This window comes from Myotis nattereri, assembly GCF_964212035.1.
Source record: "Myotis nattereri genome assembly, chromosome: 14".
NCBI classification, from domain to species: domain Eukaryota; kingdom Metazoa; phylum Chordata; class Mammalia; order Chiroptera; family Vespertilionidae; genus Myotis; species Myotis nattereri.
Window position 1 is genome coordinate 35,763,260 of NC_138089.1, and position 12,629 is coordinate 35,775,888.

Sequence of the window (12,629 nt, forward strand, 5' to 3'; positions counted from 1 at the left end):
GGATGCTAAGCATACTATAATGGACAGGGAAGTTCCACACAATGATGAGTCAGTCTATCAAATGATGAACCATTCTACCAAAAAGCTAATAGCACCTCCCCTGAGAAACACTGAGCTCCCTCATTTGGGGAAGACAAAAGTAGGAAAGAAAGGCAAACTGAAGACAGGAGGGCAGTAAGAGGGCAGGCAATGCACCCCAACAGAAGTGAGGTCATCAAGTAAAGGTTATCCAAGGATTAGTGTCAGCCCCCATCAACCCCAGCCCCTCACCTCCAGCGATAACACTCGTGGCACACAAACTCCTTATTCTCATTCCCTCTACCACAAAAAACAATCGACTTTGATTTAAATTACATCTTTTAAAAATTATCTTTATTTCCACATCTTTTCATCTGTTCTAATTATGGCAGTTTCTGAGCAACTAATATTGGTAGTAATAATAATAGATAATATCAACTAAAAATTCTTCCATGTTGCTCAAGGGCTTAATTACTAAATCTGTGCTGTAATATGGAAAATTTGCTTTAGAGACTAATTCCTTAGGGGATAATTCTTCAGGGATTACTCTGCTGAATTAATACCCTCTTATGAAACACTGTTTGAGCCATGCTGGGACTTGGAACAAGGAGGAGTGAAAATTCTCTTGCCACCTCCCAGACTCTTTGTTAAGCTCTAGGCAATATCGGGAGAGACATACTGCACAAACAAGCTTCACCACCAAGGGTCAGGCCATGGAGAGACCAAATGGAAAGAGACAGCTCAGCAGGCTTGGATTAAAGGGCAAATATTTTAGAGGCACTACACTCGATTATGTCGGAGAGACAGGCTCATGGCACTTTCCGTAACAAACAGATGCCGCAGAGCAAGGTAAAAGGTTCAGCAAGACATACAGACTGAAAGGCTCCCCAGGATGGAGCTGTCCAAAACGCAATTCTGTTTAAAATGAGTTGAGGTCTTGTTATAACAAGAGCACACTATCACCGCAGATGCGGGTTTCCATGAAATAAGGTCCTTACAGACTAAAGCAATGCTGTCCAACAGATCTTCCTCTGTGGATATGCTCTGTGTCTCTGCTGTCCCATATGGTAGCCACTAGCCACATGAGGCTACAGAGCACTTGAAAAGTGGATAGTGCAAATGAAGAACTGAATTTCTAATTTTATTTAATATTAGTTAATTTAAATAAAAACAGATCCCTGTGGCTAGTGGCTCCTGTCTTGGACAACGCAGGAAAAGGCTTAGACTATGGTTTGGGAAAATGATCCAAGAGGCTATCACACAAAAAAACTGTTACATATCATCTGACTGCCCAGAAAAGTACTTCCTCAGTACCCTCCCCATCACAAACATCAGAAACCACAAGAGCAGTGCTTCTCAACTTTATGTACCCATCAGAATAACCTGGAGGTCTTGCTAACCAGTTAACTGCCACGCATCCAAAACGAAAACCATCCTTGCATCTACAGACGCTTATGGCATACAAAGGGTTAAAACACTGATTATTAGGCTCGCTCCCAGATTCCGATGAAGTAGGTCTAAACATTTCAAACAAGTACCCAGGTGGTTCTGATGGTCCAGGGCCACACTCTGAGTAGCACTAGGATAAAAATGTTAACATTCAAACATCAGCCTGTCTCTATCAAAATGGAGCTTCCTTCCCTTGTCACCTTTCTGCTATACTGACGTGCCTCTTTGCTCAAGGTACACAGAATCCTTCTCAAACATTCTTACAAGGTTTGCTTAAAACATATGACTCTAAATGTATGACAGAATGTAAATAAACAAGACTCCACATATTAGATCCACCACAGAGCACATTTGTTGTAAATTTTGTGAGTGCGTCTAGTAACTACAGGGACCAGAAACTCAGAAAGGCTCAGAAATCCACCAGGACAATTTACGTCGAATCCCTGCACAGGCCCTGTTTTAGAGTCCAACTGAGGCTTTCTATTACAATAACATGATACTTCAGGTCTAGGTCAGGGTTATGCCCTCTTTCACCATCCCAACACTGAGTAATGTAAGAGTATCAAAAAAACACACATCACATTAAAGCATGTTACTTATCATTGAAAGGGCACATGTTGAAGATACCCCTTTCCATATTCCCAAAGAAGAGAAGAAACAAATGTAAAAGTTCTAGGATAAAAACAGATTTCTCCAAACATTCTCTGTCTTTATTGTATTGCCTGCAAAACCTATTCTAGGATCAGTAATCATTCAGGAGGATCTTTTTCTTTTGAGGGTTACTTCTTTATGGCCTTTGGTCTAATTATATATGAATCTCTTAAACACTAAAAGACCATCCTGTCAAAAGTAATTTCCTTGACTGCTCTTCTGAATAGCCTTCCTTCTGCCTCCTCCACTCTCCCATTTTTAACTTTCCAAAAGAAAACCTTCAATCAGAAAATATTGTTGCAATAAACTAGGACATGAAGCCTTCAAATAAAATCAGAATCCAGGACTGTGCATCCTCTCCCAAGGCACTAACCCTCTGCCCTTCTTCAGACTCCACTGTCCCTCAAATGCTGCCTCCACAACGATTAAGAGGGGTCCTTGTGTCCTGGAAATTTGGGGAGCCAGGTATTGTTTCTTCATATTTATAGAGCTCCCAGGTGGTCACACAGTGATCTTTGCACATCACTGTCTTTGGCTATTGAGTTATTAATACTGTGTCTATTTTACAGGTAGGGAAGCTGTAGACAAATGAGGCAGTCCCAGGGAAACTCAGAGCAAGATTAAATTGCTGGGCTACTGCAGCAGTGGTTCTCAACCAGTGGCCATTTTTTCCCCTCAAGGGACATTTGGCAAAGTCTGAGGACATTTGTGATTGTCATGATTGTGGAGGAGGCACTACTGGCATCTAGTGGGTAGAGGCCGTGGATGCTGCTAAACATGTTACAATGCACAGGACAGCCCCCCACAACACACTGCCTAGCTCAGAATGTCAACAGTGCTGAGAATGGGAACACCTGACTCTCTGGCATCTCTAACAGTATTTCTTTGGCTCACAAATCAATAGTTAGTGAATGGCTCCATCTACAATTTGATCCTTGTACAGTATTTACACAGAAACAGGCCAGTTGAGTGCTATTTCGGCATGCTATGTTTTTTAGTTACTTTAAAAATAGAAGATACAGTCAGCTCTCCATATCCATGGGTTCCATATCCAATCAACCATGGATTGAAAATATCCAGATTGAAAAATTTCCACAAAGTTAAAAAACAAGCGAACTTGAATTTGCCATGCACTGAGCACTACTGGATTCCACAGGAATAAAGGGCTAGCCATACCTTGCTGTAGCCTATATGCAAATATAGGTCACATGCAAATACTATGCTACTTATATAAGGGACTTGAGCATCCATAGATTTGGATATCTGAGGGGGTCCTGGAACAATTCCCTCCAGATACTGAGGAATGACTGCACATGGGAGCCGCAGAGGAAATGAGGAAAGACAGCAAAGTCCGGCTCCTTTCCTTTCAGGAGAAAACCTAGAAAAGACCAGGTCCTTTCCTTAGCAACCTCCAGGCCCTGAGCTATGGTCTGTGTCTGGCTGCTCACCTAGATTCTTCAGTTGCTGACGGACTCTGCAGCTGCCTTTTCTCTGCTTATCTCTGAGCACGTGCATCACTCCGGAGCAGTAATAGTATGCTTATGGGAATCTCCAGAGAGCTACCACCCCTAATTGTCTATTTTATTCAGTAAATTGTACTCATTACTGAGCCACGCGAGGCACCAATGGACAACAGCCTTTCTGGGAGCCCTCTGTCTGAGTCTGGGTAATGGAACATTGTCTGACAAGGGCTCCACAGTCTTGAGCTAAGCTGCTTCAATAACCCTCTATCCAGTTTTTCAGCTGAGTACTTCTTTTTAACTCCTGTCCCTCCTTCCCAACCATCCTTATATCTGCTTAGATTTGTATTAATTACAGTTTTCTCTTTAAGGAGTCTAGTTTTAATTTAAGCACCAGAAGGTAGAAAGCTCAGAAAGGATATGATATCTTTCCACCTCTCCATCCCAGTCCTCCACCTAGACTCTGAAAATCTTCAGCAAGAATGAAACCTGCAATCTAGCTTTAGTTATAATACTCCCAACGCCCACATCCATTGCCCTAGGGCAGTGATGGCAAACCTTTTGAGCTCGGCGTGTCAGCATTTTGGAAAACCCTAACTTGACTCTGGTGCCGTGTCACATATAGAAATTTTTTGATATTTGCAACCATAGTAAAACAAAGACTTATATTTTTGATATTTTTTTTATATATTTCAATGCCATTTAACAAAGAAAAATCAACCAAAAAAATGAGTTCGCGTGTCACCTCTGACACGCGTGTCATAGGTTCGCCATCACTGCCCCAGGGACTGCAAACAGAAGAGGAATGAATGAACATGTGAGTTCCAGTAACACTGGGAAGATAAAATAGAACGGGCGGAACTACATGCTTAGCTATTGCCATTATCTACCAAACTTGAAATCATCAACTCTCTGGTAAGCTGTCTTTCCTCCTCGAAAAAGTGATTGATGGGGGAAGTGTCGGGGGGCAGGGGAGGGGGGGAGGAAGGAAGGAGACATGTGTAGTGCTCTTTGTGGTACTTTAAGAAATAAAACAAAATTAAATTTTAAAAAAAGTGATTGATGAAGAAAAAACCAAGCACAGTGATCCATGAAGGAGGAGGATGCTGAGAGGAGAACACGAGCCAGCAGAGTTAACACTGTGAGAGAACGGAAGACAGTCAGGCCTAGTTTCCTTCTCAGGAAGGGCCCAACACACCTCCCCACACATATCCATCCCATCCCATACAATCTCACTAAAAATTCTTGTGTTGAGATATTTCTACGCACAGATCCCATCCGATCACCCTGATCATGGTTTTATCTTCATAATTGTTGATTTTTCACTGTGTCCATCAATTGAATCAATAAAGAGAACCTTCCACTGCACTGACTCCAACTAACTGTTGAGACAGTAAAACCAGAGAAACAGTGGCAGCGAATGCCTTTGACTTACCCTGGAGTAGAGGGTGTGAGAGCCTTCAAACACACTTACATCCTCATGACCCATCAGTTCTGCTGCTTTTCACCCACTCACTTCTGCATGTTGGACTATGACTGATTAATCACCAACTGCCAAAGACAAAAATGAATGAATGCATTAGACCAAAAGACCAATAACTTCAAGTACCAAGCCACTGCTCAAGTGAATTTGTTAAAGTAGGCTGAGTGCTAACATATAGACCCCAAAACATGTAATGGCTCAAATTAAAAAAAACAACAACTTTATTCCTGGTTCTTGCATACATACTGGACAGGTGAACAGGTCAATGGAGTGAGCCTCCCTGTTCAGTGATCTAGGCACCCAGGCTGACAAAAGTCCTGCCTTTAAAATATGTTTTCCAAGTTTGCCCTAGGGTCCTCTCCACCCCAGCCTGTGACCTCAGGTTTAAAGTAGTTCTGGGTGAGACACTAGCTCGGCAGCCCTGATTGGTTACTTAACAAAAGAGTCTTTGTTTCCTGATTTCCTTATCTGTAAAATACCCTGCTTCCCTCATTGACCCAAGGGGTCAGTATGAGACTCAAAAATGAGACCTAGCACCCTTCAGACTACAATGAGCAGGCAGAGCACCTGGCCTCTTGATAAAATGCAGATTCCGATTCAGTAGGTCCTGGGTGAAGCCCGAGATTCTGCATTTCTGACAAGCTCCCAGATACCAGTGCTGCGGGCCACACTTTAAGTAGAAAAGAGATGAAGAACTAGAGAATGTTTTTCTAAACCACAAAGTGATTTTCAGATATAAAGAATTATTATCCTGGCACTGGCTATGATTATAAATGAATTCCCAACCAGCCAGCATGTTTAAGACATGTTTAGTCTAGGTTCCAAGGAAAATTTCACAGTCACAGGACTTAGAACTGCAAAGAATGTCAGCGGTCACTGCTCTTTCTTTATATTTTCCAGACAAGGAAGCAAACTCAGAGAAGTCCATGATGTCTCCCAAATCTCACAATAACTCAGTAAACTGGGACCAGAATTCATAAATTTGATATCATTCTGTTATTACAGAAACTCAATTGACAACAATCTTCTGAAGAAGAAAGGGTAATTTTTATTCTTCTTCTAAATCAAGAACAAATACTACTCTGGCCCATATCTAAAAAGGTACCAGAAGGTGGCATTCATCAGCTTGGGTCACCATGGTAACAAATGTCAGCAACGTGTCACAGGACCGACATCAAGAGATGTTCAGGAAAATGATCTTCAAAATGCAGTGATATCCACAGTTATGCCTCACTTGTCCAAAAGGTGACTTGAACACAAATTAACTTCTGTATACCTTCTGGGGAAAAACAAGAATTTTTATTTTCAACATATACAAATTCTGAGTCACTCCTATTTGGGAACAATTTGAAAGAGAACCTAGGAATCAAACAGAAAGGGAAATAAAATAACTAGTCAAGCAGGAGCAGTGGTTTCTGGGTAAACCCTAGGGATAAATAAAGGAACCCCAAGATGTTTTATCCCTGGCATGCAAATCATTTTGCATGTCTGAGATCATGGTGAGTCCTAGAAAGTAAAATGTTAGGGCCTCAGAAGTGAACGAGCGGAGTCAGAAACTCTTAAGTCATAAGTCAGAAAGGCATTGATTTATCTGGAAATCAAACCAGATTGGGGAAGAAGGGAGGTTCTTCGTAGGCATGTCACCTCTAATAAAGCAATGTGAATTTAAAAGTATTTTGGGAAATGAGAAGGAGTACTATTGAGCAAGGGATGATAAATGGAAATCAATACTTACATTTCCATTATCAATTTATGATGGGTGAAATGCTATTGCTAGCATCCTCATTTAGTGAGCAATTTTGAACACTTTAATAAAGGTAAAATGTTCTAAGAAGTTTGACAGCTTACTTCTGTACTCCAACCCCAAACCCTCTTCCACCTTAATTTCTTTAGCACCTCAAAAATTCCCCCAGCCTGGCAATTTTCCAGAACCTACTGTAGAATTTTTACCTCATTTTGGTGCCACAGTCCCCTTTGGCAACCTGTGGAAGCCTAAGGACCTCCTCAAAATAATGTGTTAAGTGTATGGAGAAAATATGTATGATTACAAAGGAAGTCAATTATACAGAAATACTCTATCCACACAGTCCTCAGAGGTCCAAGAACCCCACTTAAGGCTATCTGATCAGGGAATAACTCTTCCAGGATGATGAAAGTTTTTTTTGATAGGAAATTTTATGCAGAGAAGTTTTAAAAACCCAAAGATGCATAGGAAAGAATCCTGCTCAGGATCAGTCAGTGAAGAAAAGAATGAGCTGCACAGAGAAGACTGGCCTTGAATTTCTACCCAAACTCAACACTATTTGTACTGTGGCTTTAAAATCCTACACTAGGAAATCAGGATTTTTTTTTTTTTCTCCAGCCCTGTACACACAGTATATTCTGTGTACTGATGGCAGGCGAAGAAAGGCAGCATTGGAGAAGGGAAAACAGGCGAATCCTTGCTTGGTCCTAATATTCTAACCAGTTCTCTGCCATTAACTAGCTCTATTAGCTTGGTCAAGTCACTCAGCTCTGAGTTGAAAGTCCCTGTCTATAAAATGAGAAGGTTGAGTTTACCATCTCTAGGACTTCCTAAAACTTTAAATTATTAAGACTCTAAGACGATGCACAATAATTTCTCTGAGAAGAAATATTAGTGAGATTTCTTTTTGTCCTAGGTTCACAGTACGAAAATACATTCTAGATGAGAAATTTTTCAGAGGCTTCAGAAATACCTTATGAGAATCACCTAGCCATAGAATTTTAGACTTGGAAGAAATTTTAAGAGCCATGTGGCACTTCACCAATCCCAGTGAGCAGGTGAGAAAACAGGTTCAGAAAGGCAAGAAGACTGACTGGAGGTTACATAATGAGGCAATGCTAACAGACCGTTGTGACTACTGCCATTTAGCACGGGCAGCATTTTAAGATTAGGCACTGGAAGTACAAACCAGCTCATCAGTTCACTTGAAGAGAGACAGAAATAAACATCAAATAAGCTGAGCTATGGGAGAACTGCACGAGGAAGCAGGTGACTGGGGTGATGATACTCTGCAGCAGTGCCCTATCGCTCGGTCGGACGGGGTCAAAGCTGAGGCTCTCGTATACACTGTAACATCACTGGCAACATCACCCACCTCCCTCAAATATCATGGCCACAAAGTCCATTTCAAAGAACAACCAATTACAAAGAATATAAAATAACTTTTTCAAAAGAGGGGAATGGGTGAATGAACTCTGGCTAATGAGGTCAATAAAACCAAAGTTCCAAGATTTGGATTGTTAATACAATCTTGAAAGGACAACATTAAAGAATATCTAAAACTTAAAAATTCCTGACAAGTATTTTAAAAGGAAACGGATTCCGAGTAATTTTGACCTACCTTCTGTGGACAGCCACGAAGAATAGTAACGACTTAGCCAGCATTATTTTCACTAATACCCTCACCACTATCTTTAGAGCATGTCATGATCGGCTATTGGTCAGTTTTAAAAGTCATTTCCACAGTCCAAGTGTGTTGACTAATTTTACATGTGAAGAATTATTAGCTATGAAATTGTTGGGAACTCTGATCTAATTATGATTTTTAACCTCATTCAATTAACCAAAAAGATATCTGCCACATGCGTTTAAAACCTGTACTACACTGAATGCTTGTCAGTTTACCCTCTGCCTTCTCTCACACCCATTCCTCAAGTCCCACAAGACAGTATTCCTACCTTATATAAATAGTTCTAAATTTCAGAACTTTTTTTTTTTTTTTTTTAAGATTCTCTGACTAAGAGCTGACACAGACTTTCAAAATCTTCTAGACTAAAGGCTACACTAACTGCTGGTTTGCCAGCTCCGTATTTCATCTCCTCCAGGAATTCCCAGAGGCAGCAGTGCCACCTCCTGGTAGGGACGGCACTACTTGGTTTCTGGAAGCCCTTGGGTGACAGGAGCCAAGGACCTGAAAGAATGGCAGCCTAGATTGGTGTCTTTGTGAGCCTTTCTTTTCTAGAGCTCATTACAAGCATAACTGATGCTTACAACCTGAGCCACAGAACCTCTGCAGGAGACTCATTCGTGAAAGGCAGGTCTTCTGGAAGCCATGGAAAGCCCAGCCGGGCTGGCCAATACATGAGGCAGCTCTGCCTGGAAATGCCTCCTCAAGGCAGAGCCTCGCGGAATTAAACATCTCCTGGCTCTCCTTGAACTCCAGTGCTCTCTATCAGATGATCTCACCCACGGCCCCACCTGTGGCAGTGTTCTTCAGCTCTCACGGCGTGTGTCCCAGGGAAGGCGCTCAGACGCTTCTCAACGTGAAGGCTCTTAGATTCACACAATGTGACACAGATCCTGCTCAAAGGACACTACTGCTTAGGCATGCAGGTCGGGCCCTAATCCCTCTCATTCACTCTCCACCCTCCCCATCCCTGACCCAGGGGACAGAAACGACGGAGAGGAAATGATTTTGTTGTTGCTTTGAAAGCAACACTCGTGGGCTTTTATTGAATCAGAGAATAAAACCTTGTCCTGTAGGTCACTGGGGTACGTTGCTTCCTTCAGAATGAACTAAGCCTGCCAATCTCCCTGTTTTCTCCTGGGTAAACTAATAAGTGTTCCTCAACCTTTTCAAAACCCCTGCCTCCCTTCCACAGGCTAAACATAAACACTGCATGCCCTCTGTGTAGTTTATATGAACAAAGATGACATTTGAGAAAAACGTGGAAGCATGCCTTTCAAACTATATCACCTATCCCACATTCAGAATTCTTTCCTCCCCACCCCCATCGCATACCAGCTAAAAAACAAATCACTGACAAATTTTTAAAGCATTCCCACTACTTTGCTTTATGCTCCAATCTATCAATATATACTTCACTAGGCTTGTTATATTCCTGACAAGCTTTGCAGCAACTTCTCCTACTTTCATTCACCTCAGAAAATCACCAAAAGTTGATTTGCTGTAGCTGATAAACGCTAGGTCTGATCCCCCCAACCCTCACCCCTTCCCCTAACAACTTTAAGTATTCCCTCTTCAATTCGTGTTAACTTGCCAAGTAAATTAATTTCTCAGCATGTGCAGACATTTCACCGGCGTGAGTGTTTTAGATGTATGAAAAATCGCACTGTTTCCTAAAAACACAAAACTTTGTACAGGGAAGGTAAGAGTAAGTGATAAAAGGGCTTTTGAACAGTATTGGGATGTCTTGGAGAAATCAGGTAAAAAGATTCTTGTCCATCACTACCAGACTTAGTTCTAAGTGGATTACAGTGAAACTCCAGAACACAGTAAAATCTTCCAAATGACAGTTAGTGGAACCATTTCTTACCAAATAGACTACCAGGTACATCGACTAAATTAACACATAAGTTAACCGGTAGAAAAGGGAATGAACTTTTTATATTCCACTGTCAGAGGCACAGCATGCCCTTCCTACTGCAGATCTGGGGGAAAAGAGGAGCGTGAGGCTAGGGGATGCCTTGCACACACCCTCCCTTTTTAAAGTATGACTTTTAAAAAGACATCGCCACGGCCACAGCACACACCCCGCTTTTGGCACCCAAATGGCCTTCTTTAAACACACGCTTTTCAAAGAATTAAGGAGGTCTGAATAAGTGTAATTTCGACCCTGCCTTCCCTTCTCCCTACAGGCCATTAACACTGAAAATAATTACTCGCTTGGACAGCCCCAGAAAAACCTCCGTTTACAGAGATCACCACCCCTTCCCCGCACTCACCCCGCCCCCCTCCCCGCAAGCCCCAGTCTTCTTGAAGAATCTCCATGTGACGGGCTGGTCTGCAGTTCACTGCAGGCATTTCCCTCCATACAATTTCCCAATCATCAGTGACACTGTAATTCCTTTTTGTAGCCTCTCGTATACACTTGCTCTATCAGTAGTACCCAACTGCTTAATTTTTTTTTTCTTTTTTCCTCCTCTTAGCGAATATCTGGATTCCTCCGGCAGGTGTAAAGCCTTCGGTTTCCGTGCAACTCCGGGGTGAGAGCTCGCGTGCAGGTCCAGAGAAACCTTAGGAGGGACAGCCCGGGCTCGGTGCAGCGGTCCTGCCCCCAGTTCGCCCGCACAGCTGCGTTAGGAATTCGGCTTCGCTCGCCGCCGGGTTAGTTCGAGTCCCGCGGCTTGGCCAAAGTGACACTACATGTGTGTTTTTTTCTCCGCTCTCACATGTGGCAGGTTCCGCTGCAGGAAAGCCATCTGCTCCCGGCCCCATCCCTGGTCCCGCGGCCGGGACGCTCGCGCCCCAGCACCCTCACCCTTTACCTGGGGAGGGAGCCGATACAGCATCCCTCCGGGCGGGGAACAAAGGCGGAGGAGAGACTGCCAGGTGGGCAGCTACCCACGGCGGACCAGTCCCCGCGGAGAGCAGAATGGGGAGGTGCAGTAGAGGGTAGGGAAAGGGAAACGGAGGCACCGAGAAGGGGCGGCTGAGCCGGGGTCTGCATCTTCCCCTAGCGGGGCTCCTCGGACGGGCGGACCCCAGATCTCCCTCCCACCAGCCCAGCCCTACCCGTCCGGCTCGCCAGCATCCGGCCTCGGACAGGCTGGGGGCCGCCCCGCGGCGGCGCTCACCTCGGGACCAGCGCTCCAGCTCCTCCGACGGCTCCGGAGAAAGCCCGCCGCACGCGCACGCGCACTCGCGTTCTCGCGCCCTCACGCCCCCACGCGCGCCCCGGAGACCAGCCCTGTCCGTCAGCGTCTGCAAGAGCCAATCGGGGAGCGCGGGAGGCCCGGCGCCGGTCACGTGGTCGGTGCAGCCAATCAGCAAATGTCCTCGGCAGCGGCCTCTCCGATGTCCCTGGAGGTTGGGTTGCTACCCCAGTGGAGCCGGTACGAGGCAGGCACAAAGGGTTGAGTCTCTGTTTTGGGGGGGCTGGGTGGCGCTGGATGGATCAATTACTAGATCAACTGATATGTCCAATTCTAAATGTGAATGGGACTTACCTGGAAATTTGTTCAAAGGAGGATTCTTATCCAGTAAATCTGGGATGGGACTTTCTAATAGTTAGATGATGCTCCTGGTCTGAGGACCACCTTTTGAATGGCAAGATTTTAAGGGCACTTGCCAGAAAATGATGGTTATAGCCCCTGCTCCCTGTTAACTCAAAGTTTCCAGATTTTTTTCCCCTTCCTTGTGTGTTGGATTGCATACCAGTGACTGACTAAACATGGGGTGCTTTGGTGACGGTCACAGTTTGGGCATCAGCTGGGGGAAGGTGTGTTTAATTTCCACATCTACCCACCTTTAGTCTATGGGGCTTGGAGTGTGGAAACTAGAAGCGGAGACTGCATGCTCCTCCTAGAGAACACTAGGTCACCCGAAAGCAGCGGTTCTCAACCTGTGGGGGTCGAACGACCCTTTCACAAGGGTTGCCTAAGACCATCGGAAAACACATATATAATTACATATTGTTTTTGTGATTAATCACTATGCTTTAATTATGTTCAATTTGTAACAATGAAATTGGGGGTCACCACTACATGAGGAACTGTATTAAAGGGTCACAGCATTAGGAAGGTTGAGAACCGCTGCCTAAAGCAGTGATGGCTAACCTATGACACACATGTCAGAGGTGAC

The 12,629-nt window shown here is 44.0% G+C and overlaps 1 protein-coding gene across 1 annotated transcript in view; it reads right to left on the bottom strand.

Annotated features, from left to right (window-relative positions):
- Nucleotides 1-12,629, bottom strand: part of TMEM108 (transmembrane protein 108) — a 299,567-nt gene that overhangs the window by 243,636 nt on the left and 43,302 nt on the right. The window contains exon 2 of the mRNA XM_081106361.1: nucleotides 5,014-5,129. The gene's annotated coding sequence lies outside the window, so the exon portion shown is untranslated. The remainder of the gene's footprint in view (nucleotides 1-5,013; nucleotides 5,130-12,629) is intronic.